At 46.2% G+C, this 16,064-nt stretch overlaps 1 protein-coding gene across 1 annotated transcript in view; it reads left to right on the top strand.

Annotated features, from left to right (window-relative positions):
* The first annotated feature begins 3,830 nt into the window (after nt 1-3,830).
* PLEKHG3 (pleckstrin homology and RhoGEF domain containing G3) overlaps nt 3,831-16,064 on the top strand; it is a 41,823-nt gene continuing 29,589 nt past the window's right edge. Inside the window, exon 1 of the mRNA XM_053224561.1 lies at nt 3,831-4,172. The gene's annotated coding sequence lies outside the window, so the exon portion shown is untranslated. The remainder of the gene's footprint in view (nt 4,173-16,064) is intronic.

Raw genomic sequence — 16,064 nt, forward strand, 5'->3', positions numbered from 1 at the left:
TGGGTACATACAGTAAAACCTTGGATTGCGAGTAACTTGTTCTGCCAGTGTGCTGCAAGATGAGCAAACATTTCTAATAAATTTTAACTTGATAAACAAGCCATGTCTTGCAATATGAGCAGTACGTGACGCCCAACGTCACATGATCACAACTGAGCCAATGGTTCTTGAAATTCGCTTTGATATACAAGTGCTTTTGATTACAAGTAGGTTTCTGGAACAAATTATGCTCGCAAACCAAGGTTTTACTTGTATATACCTAGGAGTGGAATTGCTGAGTCATGGGTTCACTGTTTGATCTTTTATGTATGAGAGTTCTAATTTCTCCATATCCTCATTAACCCTAATTATTATATGTGTTTTTGATTTTAGCCATTCTAATGGGTATTTAGTGAAATTTCATTTAAAAAAGTTTCTTTTAAAGATTTTATTTTTTTATGTGATCTCTGTACCCAACTCAGGGCTCAAACTCATGACCCCAATATCAAGAGTTGCACGCTCCACTGGCTGAACCAGCCAGGTGCCCCTTAAAATTTTTTTAATGTTTATTTTTTCAAGCAAGGTCTACACCCAATGTGGGGCTTGGACTCAATACCGGAGAGATCAAGAGTTGGCTCACGGACTGAGCTACCCAGGCACCCCTCATTGTTTTTTTTATTCCATTTCCATGGTGGTTAATGTTGTTGAGTAGCTTTTCATGCACTTATTGGCCATTTCTATATCTTTTTTGGAGAAATGTCAATTTGATTTTTTGCCCATTTTTATTTTACTTAAATGAGAGAGAGAGAGAGAGAGAGCATGCATGTGCACTCGAGCAGGGAAGGGGCAGAGAGAGAGGGAGAAAGAGCAAATCCCAAATAGGCTCTGCACTGTCAGTGCAGAGACCAACTAGGGGCTCAATCTCACACATGAGATCATGACATGAGCCGAAATCAACAGATGCTTAACCAACTGAGCCACCCAAGTGCCCCTTGCCCATTTTTAAATTGTTTTTTTTTTTTTATTGAGTTGTAGGAATTCTTTATATATTCTAGGTAAATCTCTTATCAGACAAGTGATTTGCAACAATTTCCTCTCATTTTTTGGGTTGTCTTTTTACCTTCTTGATGACCCTTGAGGCATAGAAGTTTTAGATTTTGATGACGTTTAATTCGTCTTTTATTTTGTTGCTTGTGGCTCACACTTTGAGAAACATTACTAAAATGCAACTTGAAACTTTGGAAGAGACCTCAAAGCTTGGCTGGCTTTTTAGGTCACCTTGGAGGGGATTTCCTCCCCCCATCCCAGCCGCCCAGGTTCCTCCTCTGAGCTGGACGCAGAGAGCCTCAGGGGACCTTCACCGTGTTTATATCCCCTCCCTCTCCTGAGGTCTACCACAATGGAGCAGCTGAAATGACAGTTTGGAAATGTCCTTTATTGTGAAAACTCAATGGTCTTTGTCTCTGGGATTTGAAATTTTGATGCTGATGTTGGCAGCCAAAAGTTAGGAAGGAGCGGGGGAAGGGCCCGGGAAAAGTAACCCATCCACTGATCTCCATAGTGAGTCATTTCAATCTTCTGTGCTGTCTTGGTTTTCTCACCCATAAAATGGGGGAGAACACCTCCATCTCCCCATCTCTGTGGGGATACTGTGATGATGAATTAATCTGTATTTGTTAGAACACTTTGAGATCTTGGATTAAAGGCATTACTGAAGCACAAGGTATTATTATAATAATAAATGATTTAATAGTAGGGAGGGTGCAGCTACTAAAGCAAGAATCGGAAGGGGCAGGAAGTAGGGAGGCTCTAATTGGTGGAGTCTGGGCCCAGACACAGGTCTTTATCCTTAGAGGTGAGATTGTCTGATTTCTCACAAACTGGGTTATTTCATCTGAATTCAGCACTGTATGACAGAGTACTTCCTATATGACTTCTGCCATGAGGAAAGACTACAGTTTTTGTTTTTGTTTTAGGAAATAAGTTATGTATATCAAAACAATTAGAAGCAATGCAAGACATTATAATGAAGTTCTGAATTGAATATAACAGGTGTCAAAAAGAAGGCAGAAAAGATGGTGAAGATCAGCTTTCCCCAGGTCTATCGCACACTAGCTGTGTGGCCGACCTTGCCTCAGCTTCTTCTGTGACTACGGTTGTTTGTATAAAGGATTTAGGGTTAGTAAGCACTCAAATGTTGGACCTATCTGGGATCTTGTCAGACTCTGCTTTTGCTGGTTATGTAATCTTGGTCAAGTTGCTAGATACCTCTGATCCTCAGTTATCCTGTCTGTAAAACTGGGGATAAGGATACTTACTAGCTCACAAGGTAACTGTGAGGATAGAGGAAGGCAATGTCAACAGCATAGCACCACTCCCTACAAATGGTAAGCCTCCACTAAATGAGTCATTATTACTGTCATTGACACTCTTCGCGGTCCTGGCTAAGGCGTGAGGAGTGCACTCAGTAATGGCTTAGCCAAGTCAAGGGCCTTCTTTGGACGCTGGAATGTGAGGTGGGCAGGACGGGATTGGTATGATTCAGGTGATCAGAGAAGAAAGGATCAAAGAAAGGCAGAAGCATGAGGAAGGACTGCCCCCTGGAAGGCAGGACGGGACTTGGGCTTCTCACGGGAGCCTGGCCGGCTGTATCTGGTAGAGCCGCGGCGGCTGTTTACCCCCAAACTCCTTCCGCAATCTCGGCTTTCACCTTCCCAGTCCGCGAATGTAGGGCTCTGCAAGCTTGGAGCAGACCCTCCCTCCCCGAGGCATGTGGGTCCGGCTTCCGGGGCCGGTCAGGCCCAGCGCTTACCCTTTTCCCGGCCGTCTGGAGCCAGGAGCCCCGCAGTCTACACCCCACCCTCTGCCAGGATCCTGTTTCAAAGTCACCTGAAAGCCATTTCCTTCCGCGCCCGCCGTCTCAACTCCCCTCCCCTCCCTGTAAATCACCTGGAATTTGCATTTGCCTGGAGCTTTTTTTTTTTTTTAAGCTTGTTTTCTTTTTGAGGAGAACTTTACTTGTCGTTTACTATACACATTTGTCTACACAGAACCTAGCGATTCTGTATCAGTGTCCCATTCCTTCTCCCTAGGAACTGGTGGTAATGCCTACCCAGTGGGACCTCTGCTGGGGTCCCACCCTGGGCTTCTCTCCTGCCTTGTGCTACACAGCATCTTTTGTCTATCTTTCTTGATGAATTATTTTGCATTTTAAAATTTAGGATCTTGCTCAAAATCTAGCCTGTCCTTATTGAGAGCCCCCCCCCCCCCAGGTGTGTGCCTTTCCATACCCATAAGGTTACATAAAGACATAAAAACGGAAGGAGACGGGTTCTCTGTCTTCGTTTCACGAAAACGTGGTTCTCTATTACACAGGTTTCCGCATCTTGTTTTATCCACCGAGTTTTGGTGGACTCCCGCCAAGTTAGCAGTTTCTTCATCTCGTCAGCTTCTCAGAGGCTTGGATTTACATTTGTAAAGGGTCACAGGGACCGAGCTGCGGTGAGGCATTCTTGACGTGCCTTTCGGACTCAAAACGGCCGAGGTGACCTGCTCCAGCAGGATCGAGACCCCCGATGCCGATCACAACTAATGGCCTACTAGAAAGCCCCCTTTCCTGTCCGCACAATGAGGGATGTTTGGCTATGACACCGGGGTGACCCCCACCACGTGCGTCATTGAATCTACGAACATCTAGGCGGCCCGGGAGCCGCTCGCGTGGGGCGGGACGGTCACCGTCCGGGCGGCGCGCTCGCCCCACCTGCGGGGTTAATCATTAGCGGCGCACGATCCCCTTTACCCCGGGCTCCAGCTCGCCGCGTCGCGAAGTTTCCCCGGGTCCCCGCGGAGCCGCCAATTGCTGGATTCCAGCGGCGGGCCCGAGTCTCCACCCACTGGAAAAATTCCTGGCCCGCTCCTCCCTCTCTCCTCCCTCCCGCCGCAGCTCCGGCTGCGCTCGCCCGGCCCCGACTTCCTGCCGGGCGCTGGGAAGGCGCGCGCGGGCTGGGGTCCCCGGGGGCCGCGCCTGCAGCCGGCCGAGTCCCGGACAGCCTAGGGGCTGGGCAGTGGGCGGGAGCGGCGGGCAGCCTCAGCCACTGCCGAGAGCGACTTTCAAACTCGCGCCCGCGTCGCGGCCTCACCTGGGCAGCCTCTCGCGCCGAGCGTGCCGGACCCAGCGGGGCGGCGACCGTGCGGTGAGTGGCCCTCGCTTCTCCCCTCTCCCTCCGCCAGTGGCAGCGCCTAGAGCCCCTCCGAGATCCCCCTCTCCCCACTCCCGGGCCCTCGCTCCAGCCCCCCGCGGGGTGAGGACTCGGGGCGGCTGAGGAGGGCCCGGGGCCGCGTTGGCGCCTTCCAAGGCGACCTCCCGGCAGAGGACCGGAGCGCGGGAGGCTCGTGCACGGAGACATTTTCTGTCCTGTAGCCCCCACCCCGGAAACAAAAGGAGCGAGAGCGCCAGGTGGCTCGGGGAGGCCCCGTTTGAAAGTGGGGAAGCCCGCGAGGCTGCGCCCACCGGCTCCCCCTGCGCGCTCGGTCGCCCTAGGGCTGGCGCTTGCCTCGGACTGTGGGCCCCGGGCCGGGTGGACCCTTTTGCGGAATGACCCCAACCTTTGGTCCAGGGAGCCCAAAGGGGCGCCAGCAGCCTGTTCCGGGTTGGTGCCACACGGTGCTCGCTGTTGGGAATCTCTCCTCCTGTACTGAAGGGATTAGAGGGGGTGCCAGAAATGAGGTGTCGGGAGCCGAAGGCATAGAAGCCACTGGCTGCCACCGTCTACCTCGACCTCACCCACTCCTGAAATCTGTTTGGTTAATTTCCTCTCTTCTCAGCTCTTTGGTTTGGAAAGCTAGGATAAGACGTGCAAACTTGAAATTTCGGGACATTTTTCGGTAGCTACTTTTACTCCTTGGCGCTGCTTTTGAAAACAAAAGGAAGAACGGAGTGGGAAATGTACTGGTAGGAGGCTGGAGAGGTGTGGCCCGGGGTGGGGGTGGGGAGGCGGTCTCAGTGGCCACGGCAAGGGTTTCATTCTTGAGGCCATTTGCTAAACTGTTGGCTGATGAAGGAGGCTGTCTTCTGCTCCGGAGCCCCTCGTGAGGCGACTCAGACTGCATCATACTACATTGAACCCTAGACTGGGGGTTCCCAGAGTCTCCCCAGCCCTGCCTCTTCATGCAGCCCAATCACATCGACCTTGCTTAAGAAATAGTAAGTAGGGAGAGTAATGACAGCCCAGGAGGACTTCCCTTTTGAGCACATCGCTTGCTTTCCTTTTTGGAAAGTGCCTTTCTAGCACCTTCCTTGCTGGACTGAGAGTGGAATCCTGATTGACTTCAGCTGGGAATGACTTCATTCCAACCATCCCTAGCAGAAAACCTAGAGAGTAAGAATCCAAGGAAGATGTACCCGTTCTGTTATTCATCCCTTCCCGTCATCCTGGGGTGCCTCATCTCGTCCTTCTAAGCCTGCTGTTAATACTCCTGCTGCTGAACCCTTTCCCTTCCCTGAGGGCAGGGCAACCCCTTGGCTCCCTGGATATCCTGCTCTGGGTAAACCAAGTCCTAGAAGCAGAGGGAGTGCTTTAAAAGCTGTTTTGCGGGGCTTTTCCACTGCCTTTTAGTAGACGTGGCCTATTAAGGAGAGTGGAAAGAGCACTAGCCTTGGAGTCCACTTGATCTTAGCCAAGGCCGACAAGCGATGGCCTTGGAGTCCAGCACAGGATTTTGCTTGAGTTTTAATCCTGGCTCTACTGCATAGCATTAAAGATTGGTAGAGTCGCTTGAGCTGGAAGGCACCTCTGACTAGCCTGCTCTATCTACACATGAAGGCTGCAGAGCCCAGAGATGTGAGGTGGTTTGAGCCTTATCCCTGTTGGCCAAATAGGGACTAGAACTCAGATTCCTTCTCTGGCTAATCCATGCTTTCTCCAACATGACCTAGGCATGTCACACATCTTTCAGACTCCCGTTTCCACTGGAGTAAAGTGGGGTACTTGCCTGCGTTTCCTATAGAGGCTGTGGTAAGGATCAGATGAAGCCAGAGACGTGGAAAGTGCTCCATGAGCTCCTATACAAAATAAGGAGCTCCCTGTGACTGGGAGGAACTCTCAAGAGCTTTACAGTTACTGGATATGTCCCATATGTGCCATAGGAGATGGCAGATACCAGGATCCTATGGTGGAAGTTTACATCCGTGGCCTGTGATATCAGCTCCAAGGTAAACATTTGGCTTACCAAATCCACAGCTAACCCAGGGTCACTGTGTTTACACAGGAGGAGGCCAAAGGCCATGGCCTGGGTGATGACCAGGGCTGTAGGGGAACAGGGACTGTGTTCCAGACTTGTGGCTGGCCCCTTCACCTCCCCCCCCCCCAGAACTTTGTGAAGGCTCTGGCTCCAAGCCTGGAGGGGTTGCCACAAGCCCAGGCCCCGGTGCTGACTTTGGAGGGTTAATTGTGGCGCCATCTAGCTATTCTCTGTTGTGTTGGGGGTTGAGGGGACTCTTGGCTTTGGGAGGGTGTTGCCTTTGCAGCTGCACTGAGGGGCCTCTTCAGCTCCTCATTTGCCTCCCTCCCCCCACCCCAGGCTGCCCTTCTGGCCCAGGCCTCTGCTCTGTGCCGCCTCTCTGGCCAGCTGCGTGTCCATAGGCCTTTGTTCTAGGGCTGCCTGCCTGCCCTCCCCAGCAGAAGCCCTCAGGCTGGGGCCTTGGCAGCTGGAAATCACTACTGCCAGCAGGAAAGGCTTTACTGGAGACAACAGGGGACCTGGCAGACCTTCATTTCCTCTTAATTGGACTCCTCTTAGGGCTCCTAACTTGCTCTCTTTTTCTCATCTCACTTCTTCCCCTGAATGGATGGATCATCCTCTTTTTCTTCTTCCAGTTAGGCTTCCTAAGGTGTATTTTAAAGTATTCATTTATTCAACATTTATTTGGCACCTACTGTATATGAATATGGATGCAGGGGACACAGCAGCGAACAAAGGATAACAAAAATCCTTGACCTCGTGGCACTGACTTCTAGTGGGGGAAGCCAACAGTAAAGCAAGGTAGAAAGTGAATAGAAAGCATGTCAGCGATAAGCAGAAACATGGATAGGGAAGGTGGATGCACATTACCGTGGAAGGGGTGAGATGGCATTTTTAGATGGGGTGGCCTGGGAAGCCTCCTGAACAAGGGATATTTGAGATAATGCCTGAGGGAACTATTTCCCTTTGTCTCTTTGCTTGAAACCCAGTTAAGCAACCCACTGTGGAACTGAGGGGCAGGGTTTGGAATTGGGTGCACCTGGATTTGGATCCCAGCTTTCCAGCTTGCTACCCTGCGGTGCTAACCTCTAAGTCTATGTTTCTCACCTGTAAAATGGCATTAGTCATCATTCCTACCACGTACGGTATTGTGTGACCATGAACGATGAGAACCAATGTTCAGTGCTTCGCACAGCCTACAGAGGTGTTCAATACATGATAATCTTATTATTTCTCCAAACAAATTGTGCAGGGGTAGTCCAAGATATTAAATGCCATCGCCAAGGACTCTGGATGAAAGGCTTTGCATTTCAAGTGTTAGGCAGGGGTGGGGAATTGGAGGGAGGTAAAAACAGAAACCTTGGTTAGCGTAGGCTTTCTCATTAGTGAGACTTTTCTACCCTATCCTAGGTTCCCGATGGTGGGGTTGAGGATGCTGGACTCCCAGGTGTGTGCCTCTTTCCCAGGCAACGGGTGAGCTGGGGGTAGCCCTGGCCCTCCCTTGCTCTGGAAATCCCCCTGCTTTTAAACAGCCCTGATGAATCACACCGTGGTCCTTGGCCTCTCCGCCCTGCCTCACAGCTGGGAAGGCTATCCGCCCCTCTCCCAGGGTCCTGTAGATAACTTATGTTCCAAGAGGGAGTGAAAGGGGTGGGGAAGATGAGGGAGGGGGAGGGGAGGGGAGGCCTGGGCAGATTGCGTAGGTGGCAAGAGGATTGTGACGGGGGCTTATCTTGGGTTCTGCCTGGACTCTAACTGTTCAGCTCTGTGCTGCATCCGCCCGGCTAGTCTGAGGAGTCTCTTTTAGCTGGAACCACGGACCTCAAAGGGAGGGGCCTGATCTAAGACTGCTGTCAAAGCTGTGGTGAGCGGTTTCCTGGGGGCCCTGCCCTGGCTCAGGAAGCAGGGATGGGCTGTGGGGGGTGAGGCCCAGGGAAGTGGTCATCAGCCAGACCACACCCCCTGAGGGCCCTGTGGCACACGCAGGACAGCAGGCAGGCCCTGTGGTGACGGGGTTTTCTGGGCCTGCCAATTGGTGCCTAGAGACTGCATAAGGCTGGTTATAATCTGGCCTCAGAGAAAGTTGCAAACAGGCATTTTTGTGATTTGGGGTGGCCGTAAGTCAGAAGGAAAACCGGGCAGGGCCCTGTACCCCATGATCAGAAGGAGGTGCATCGAGATGCTAGCAGCCGCTCTGGGGGTTAGCTGCCCGGGATGAAGGCCTGTCTTGTGAACTGGGTCTCTCTGCTCTTTGCTCCTCATTTTGATTAGAAGCTCTCTGAGGAGAGAGTGCTTGATTCATCTTTGTTCCTGTATAACAGAACCGTATAAAGTGTAATCAACAGGGTATGATGAGCTTGTGCCGAGGTCCCGTCCTGAGCATAATCTGGGCTTGGTGGTCTCATTTGCTCCTGGTTTTGTTCCATGGGATTTGGGAGAAGAAGGCAGCGGTGGGGGTCAGGGCCCACCTGGGTAGGCTGTTGCCATCTGGGAACACAGGCAAAGGGAGAGCCGGACTTTTTATGGTTCTCTTGCTGGCCTTTGGGGAGGCAGCCCTGGTTTAAGCTCGGGAAATGGGTTTTTAAGGACTCTCACTCTGCTTCCTGATGAGTAGATTGTGGGGCTGGACACAGGTCCTGACAAAGGTTCCAGTGGGTGCAATGGTGGCTGTCCATGCAACCTTTTGGGAAACACAGTTTGAGAGTCCTTGAAGTTGCTGATTATTGCTGGGGTCCGGCTAAGAATAGAGGGAGGGATGCCAGAGGAGTAAAGTCTAGTTCTTACTGTGTAACAGCATCTCAAGAGGAGAGCTGGAACTACAGGTATTGGAAGCTCTCAAAAATTCATATCCTTTACTCCCCAGGCTGCAAGACTGTGTGTGTGTGTGTGTGTGTGTGTGTGTGTGTGTGTGCGCGGGCGCGCGCGCACGTGTGCGTAAATTGGAGGTTCTTGAGCAACATTTGGCAAGTGTTGACAAGAAAAGGGAACCAGTATTCATGTAGCCTCTCTCTGTCCTGCACATTGCTACATCCCAATTCCTGCACATTGCTTCCTGCATCGTAGGATTCCAGTAAACACTTGCTGTATAAGTAAATATTTGCTGCTGTGTAATGAAACCTTAGGAATTAAAAGAAATTTTCACATTCTTCACAAATGTTCTATTCCTGTCTAAAAATGCCTAGGATATTTGGGGAAGTTAACCTGTGGTCAGCTGCTGTGACGGAAGGGCAGGCAGCTCTGTATTCCCGCAGCCTGGAAAAATGGAAGGGTGCTGACTGGAGTCCCTGGGACCAGTCCTGCCAGGCCCGTGGCAGGATTTGCCCCCATGCAAAGTGGACAGAAGGGGTGCTTGTGGTTTTGAATATAGTTCATCCCATGATATGTCCCATAATATCCCACAGAAGGCAGTGGGTCCCCTCTTGTGTGCTCCTCAGGACTTGTCCTACCTGTGGTCCTGCTTATCTGCATATAGTCAAGACCTCTAATCAGCCAGGACTCCAGTTCCTACGTTTTTCTTCACACCAGCCCCCTCAGACTCTGTTTAACTTTTATGTATATGTTGTGTCATCCCGTTTCCAAGCCTACAGCTGAAAGGAAGCAGCAGAGGAAAGGCTGTAAAGAGACCAGCATAGAGAGGAAAAATGCCCACGGAGCAACTGGGAGTTGACAGTAAGAGTGGACAGAGGTCGGAACGGCAGGAAGGGCGAGTACCTGCGTAAGAGCTGGGATCTCTTTAGGAGGAATGACCCTTAGGCAGGTGGTCATCATTTTGATAAGTGATGCTCTGCTGGTAATTGTGACCTTGAGTCGTCCAGAAAAGGTTATATGATGTTCCCTTGACCGTTTAGGAAGGCATGCAAGGAAGCGTGTAACATTTTTAAAAGATTCCCAACCAGATTGACTACAACTTTTAAAAGTGTTGATACTTGAGTAATAATATCACTACTCCTCTGGACAAAGGCAGAATAAGTGGTGTTACCCACTGCCACAGATAAGGAAACGCAGTCCACCCAAGGTTGGAAATGTGTCCAGGAGCACTCAGCCAAGACTTGGCAGGGATGAGATTTGAATTTTTGAGTGACCCTGGGGCACAGGTGCACCGCTTTATCCAAGACTTTTTAAAAACTCTCTTGAGTTTTTTGGCTTTTTGGACAGCCCTCTCTTCAGGGGGGTCCATCTGGCTAGTCAAGTAAAGCAGGTCCAGCCCTAATTCAGCTGCGCCCAGATGGCCTGCCAGGTATCCCAAAGGGCACTCGTCTTAGAAACAAGAATGCTTTCAGTACAGTTAGAATTTAAGCATCCGCCTGGGTGCCACACAGCACTTTCAGAGGCCAGAAAATGACAGGGAGGAAGGAGCTGCAGTTTCAAACATCCCAGGCCTCTTTCCCAGGGAAGCTTTGTTCCTTTGTTTTGGTTCTGGATGCTGCTGAAAGGTGCTTCCGTGTGTGGCCTTGGTCCCGGTTGTTCTAGTCAGTCTTCAGGTGACGGCCCGCCCCTGCCTTGGAACCCTGACCCAGTCCCGCTGTGTTCCCACTGTGCAGACCCGGCAAGTGGTAATTGTATCATCTTTACCTCTCTCATTTATTGCGGAGATAGAATGTTACAGATGCAATCTCTTGGGGAAATTTTCTTCCCTCCTTTCCCAGAAGTAAAATTCTCCCGACTATGATATTTATTATTCCTTTGCATGTTTTTATACTTTTTATACTTTACACTTATAGACATATAAGTAGCATATGGTATTGTGTTGTTTTAATTTTGACCTATATAGCATCACGTTCAATGTGTTCTCCTTGAACTTGAAAGTTTTATCCAACATTGTTACCTAGATTTATCCATGTGTGTTTTTTTTTTTATTAATGTTTATCTTATTGAGAGAGCAAGCAGGGATGGGCAGAGAGAGAGGGAGAGAGAAATCCCAAGTAGGCTCAACGCAGTTATTGCAGAGCCCCACGCGGGGCTCAGTCTCACAAACTGTGAAATCGTGACCTGAGTGGAAACCAAGAGTTGGACTTTAACCGATTGAGCCACCTAGGCGCTCCCGTATTGGTATATTTAAATCTCATTTATTCATTCATCGCTTGTGTGGTATCTGTTGTAGAACTGTATCACCTTGCACTTACTGATGGACATTGTTTTCACCACTGCAAATAATACCGTGTTGAACATGCATGTCAGTCTTCTCTCCCAAGTACGTCAGCAGTGCGATTACTGGGTCATAAGTTGTGCTTTTCAAGATACTGTGAAACTGTCCCCAAATGATTTGTAAACAACTTCTATTCTTACCAGAAATAAGAGAACTCCTATTTCGCTAACTTTTTTTTTTTTTGTCTTTCAATCTGGTAGGTATGAAATGGTATTTTAAAATTATTTTTTAAAAAGTGTTTTCTTTTCTTTCTTTTTTTTTTATGTTTGTTTAGAGAGAGAGAGAGAGCGAGAGCATGTGTGGGCACACACGATTGCATATGGGGGAGGGGCAGAGAGAGGGGGAGAAAGAGAGTCCCAAGCAGGTTCCTTGCTGTCAGTGCAGAGCCCAACGTGGGCCTGGATCCAGGAACCAGGAGATCGTGACCTGAACTGATATCAATTCAGATGTCCAACCAACTGAGCCACCCAAGTGCCCCAATAAAAGGGTTTTTAAAATTAACACTTTGGGGTGCCCGGGCGACTCAGTCGGTTAAGCGTCTGGCTCTTGATGTTGGCTCAGGTCATGATCTCACAATTAATGGGATCAAACCCCTATTTGGGCTCTATCCTGACAGCGAGGAACCTGCTTGGGATTCTCTCTCCCCCTTTCTCTCTATCCTTCTTGCACACACTCGCTCTCTCAAAAGAAATAAAATTTACACTTTGATTACAGGTAGGGTGGACACTTTTCCTGTTTATTGGCCAATCGTGTTATTGTATGAGTCTTTGCCCTTTACGTTAAAAAATCTTTGTATTTAACTGGATAATACATCCGCATGACTCAAACTGCAAAAGAGAACACAGTGAAAAGTTTCCCATGCGTACCCCCCACGCCTCTCCCACGCGCTATCGGTTCTTGTATACTTTTCCAGAGTTTTAATTGCCATTGTCTTTTAGGAGTTAAAAGATATATATGTTAAATAACTAATCTTTGGTATATTATATTCGTTACATAGAGCTGTGGGTTGTCTTAACTTTATTAATAATGTCAGTTTTCATAAGGAAGTTTTAATTTTAATGTCAGATTTACCAATCTTTTGTTTATACTTTCTGTCTCTTGTTCAAAAAATCCTCTCCTGCTCTGATTTTATAAATATATTATTTTAAATTTAAGTTTTGCTTCCCATGCTTACATTTTAAATTCATTTTAAATTTTATATGAAATTGGATCTCAGCTCTGGCTCCACACTAAAGCCTTATGAGGAGCTTTAAAAAGAAAGTACTGATGTCTGAGTATCACCTCAGATAAGACCAATAAAATAATATCTTGGGGCACCTGGGTGGCTCAGTCAGTTGAGCTTTTGACTTCGGCTCAGGTCATAATCTCACAGCCTGTGAGTTTGAGCCCCTGCCTCGGGTTCTGTGCTGAGAGCTTGGAGCCTGGAGCCTGCTTCAGATTCTGGGTCTCCCTCTCTGTCTGCCCCTCCCCCGCTTGCTCTGTCTGTCTCAAAAATAAATAAAAACATTAAAAAACAAAAATGAAAATATCTTGGGGTGGGGCCCAGGCATGGTTATGAAATGCCCTAGGTGACTTATGTCCAGGCAAGGTAGAGAACAATTCAACCTTGTAAGATCAAACTGATTTTCTTTTTCCAGAGGAGTAGCCAAATTTTCCAGTACGAGTTATTGAAGAGTCTATACTCTTCCCACTGACTTGTTACTTTTAAGCTTCTATTGACTGATTTATAACTTTATTGAGACATTTCACATATCTTAAAATTCATATATGTAAGGTGGTTAGTGGTTTTTAGTATATTCACAGAGTTGTACAACCATTACCACTGTCCAATCCTAAAACGGTTTATGCCCCCTCAAAAAGAAACCCTATACCTATTAGCAGTCATTTCCATTTTTTCCCATCCCTCATCCCCAGACAACCACAAATCTCCTTTCTCTCTCTATGCATTTGCCTATTCTGGATATTTCACATAAATGAGTTCATAAAAATGTATTTTATTATGACTAGCTTGATGTTTTCAAGAGTCATCCATGTTGTGGAATGTTATCAGATCTTCATTTTTTTTAATTGCCAAATATTCCATTGTATGGATATACTGCATTTTGTTTATCGTTTCATCGGTGGATGGACATTTGAGCTGTTTCTGTATTTTGGCTGTTATGAATAACACCCTGTGAATGGTTATGTTCACCTTTTGTATGGACATATATTTTCAGTTCTCTTTAGTGTATACCTAGGAGTGGAATTGCTGGGCCATATGGTAACTCTAGCTTTTTGAGAAACAGCTTAATTGTTTTCCAAATAAGCTGGACTCTTTTCCATTCTTACCAGGAGGGTGCAAAGCGTTCTAATTTCTCCACATGATCGCTAATACTTGTTGAACATTTTTTTTATTTTAGCCATCCTAGTGGTTACGGAGTGGTATTAACTATGGTTTTGATTGCATTTCCTTAATGCTTTATGATGTGGAGCATATTTTCATGTGGTTATTGGCCTTATGCATATCTTCTTTAGAGAAATGTCTATTCAAATCTTTGCCCATTTATAAAATGAGTTTTATTGTTGTTGTTAGGGTTCCTTACATATTCTAGTTATGAGTCCATTGTCCAATATATGATTTACAACTGTTTTGTATTTTTTCCCATTTTGTAATTTGTTTTTTCTCTTTTCTTTTTTTTTCACTTTCTTGAGAGTGCCCTTTGGAACACTATAGTTTTTAATTTTGGTTAAGTCCAGTATATCAGTTTTATTTGTTTGTTTTGGTGCTTGTGCTTTTGATACTTAAGAAACCATTGCTCACCCAAGTTCAGCAAGATTTCTTCCTATGTTTTCTTCTAAAATTTTACAGTTTCTGGTCTTACATTTAGATCTGTGATACGTCTTGCCTTAGTTTTTGTGTATGGTGTAAACCAGATGTCCAGATTCATTCTTTTGCATGTGAATATCCAGTTGTCCTAGTATTACTTGTTGAAAGTCTCTTCCTGTCGAATTGTCTTAGTACCCTTGATGAAAATCAGTTGGCTCTAAATGTGAGGTTTTATTTCTGTACTCTCAATTCTATTAATCTGTATGTCTGCCTTTATGCCAGTATAGCCAGTCTTAGTAAGTGTAGCTTTGTAGTTAGTTTTGAAATCAGGAACTGTGAGTCTTCCAATTTTGGTCTTTTTCAGGATTGTTTTGGTTATTCTGGGTCTCTTGCTTTTCCAGAGGAATTTTAGGATCAGCTTGTCAATTTCTGCAAAAATCCAGCTGAGATTGTCACAGAGATTGTGTTGAGCTGTACATAGATTTGGGGAGTATTGCCAGTTTAGCAATGTTAAATGTTCTGATGCATTAGAACATGAGTTGTCTTTCCATTTATTCAGATCTTCTTTAATTCTTTCAACAGTGTTTTGTGGTTTCCAGTACACAAGTCTTGCATTTTCCTTGTTACATATATTCCAAACCACTTTATGCTTTTTGCTATTATAAATGGTATTGTTTCATTTCTTCATTTCATTTTTGGATTGTTCACTGCCAATGTATAGGACTAGAATTGATTTTTATGTGTTGATCTTATATTCTGCCATGTTGCTGAACTCTTTCATTAGTAGTAATGGTTTTACAGTGGATTTCTTAGGGTTTTCTATGTACAAGATTGTGTCATCTGTGAACAGAGATAGCTTTACTTCTTCCTTTTTTTAGTCTGAATGTCTTTTATTTCTTTTTCCTGCTTAATTGCCCTGATTACAACTCTAGTACAGTGTTGAATAGAAATGGCATGAGGGGAAATCCTTGTCTTGTTCTGATCTTAGGGGAAGAGCAGTCAGTTTTTCTCCATTAAGTACGAAGTACCTATAGGTTTTTTGTAGATGCTCTTTGTAAGGATGGGAATGTTCCCTTCTATTCCTAGTTTGTGAAAGTGTTTTTATTATGGAAAGGTGTTAGATTTTGTCAAATATTTTTTCTGGGTCTACTGAGATTATCGGGTGGTTTTTGTACTTTATTAATATCTTGACTTTTGGATGTTAACCCAATCTTGTATTTCTGGGATAAATCATATGGTCATAGTGTATACTCTTTTATGTGTTACTGGATTCAATTTGTTAGTATTTTGTTGAGGATTCTTGCATCTTTATTTATTAGGGATTTTAAACTATAGTTTCCTTGTGATGTCTGGTCTTGATATTGGAGTAATATGACCTCTAGAATGAGTTGGGAAGTGTTCCTTCCTCTTTTATTTCTGAAAGAGTTTGTAAAGAATTGGAATTAATTCTTTTTTAAGGTTTTGTAGAATTCATCAGTGGGGCCCTCTAGTCCTGGGCTTTTCTTTATTGAGAATTTTAAAATTACTAGTCAGTCTCTTTACTTGTGAACAGTTCTTGTCAGATTTTCTATTTCTTCCTGAGTCAGTCATTGATTTGTGTCATTTAGGAATTCGTTTGTCTAAGTTATCTAATTTATTGGCATATAGTTGTTTGTGGTATTTCCTTATAATCCTTGAAGATATTTATTTTCCGTCTTCAGTGTTCTCCATTTATACTATGCACGATATAGCTAAATGTAGCCTTCTTTTACTTTATTATTATTAAAAAAATTTTTTTTAATGTTTATTTATTTTTGAGAGAGACAGAGACAGCATGCGAGTGGGTTAGGGGCAGAGAGAGAGGGAGACGCAGAAGTAGAAGCAGGCTCCAGGCTCTGAGCTGTCAGCATAGAG

The sequence above is a fragment of the Acinonyx jubatus genome, chromosome B3 (genome assembly GCF_027475565.1).
Source record: "Acinonyx jubatus isolate Ajub_Pintada_27869175 chromosome B3, VMU_Ajub_asm_v1.0, whole genome shotgun sequence".
NCBI classification, from domain to species: domain Eukaryota; kingdom Metazoa; phylum Chordata; class Mammalia; order Carnivora; family Felidae; genus Acinonyx; species Acinonyx jubatus.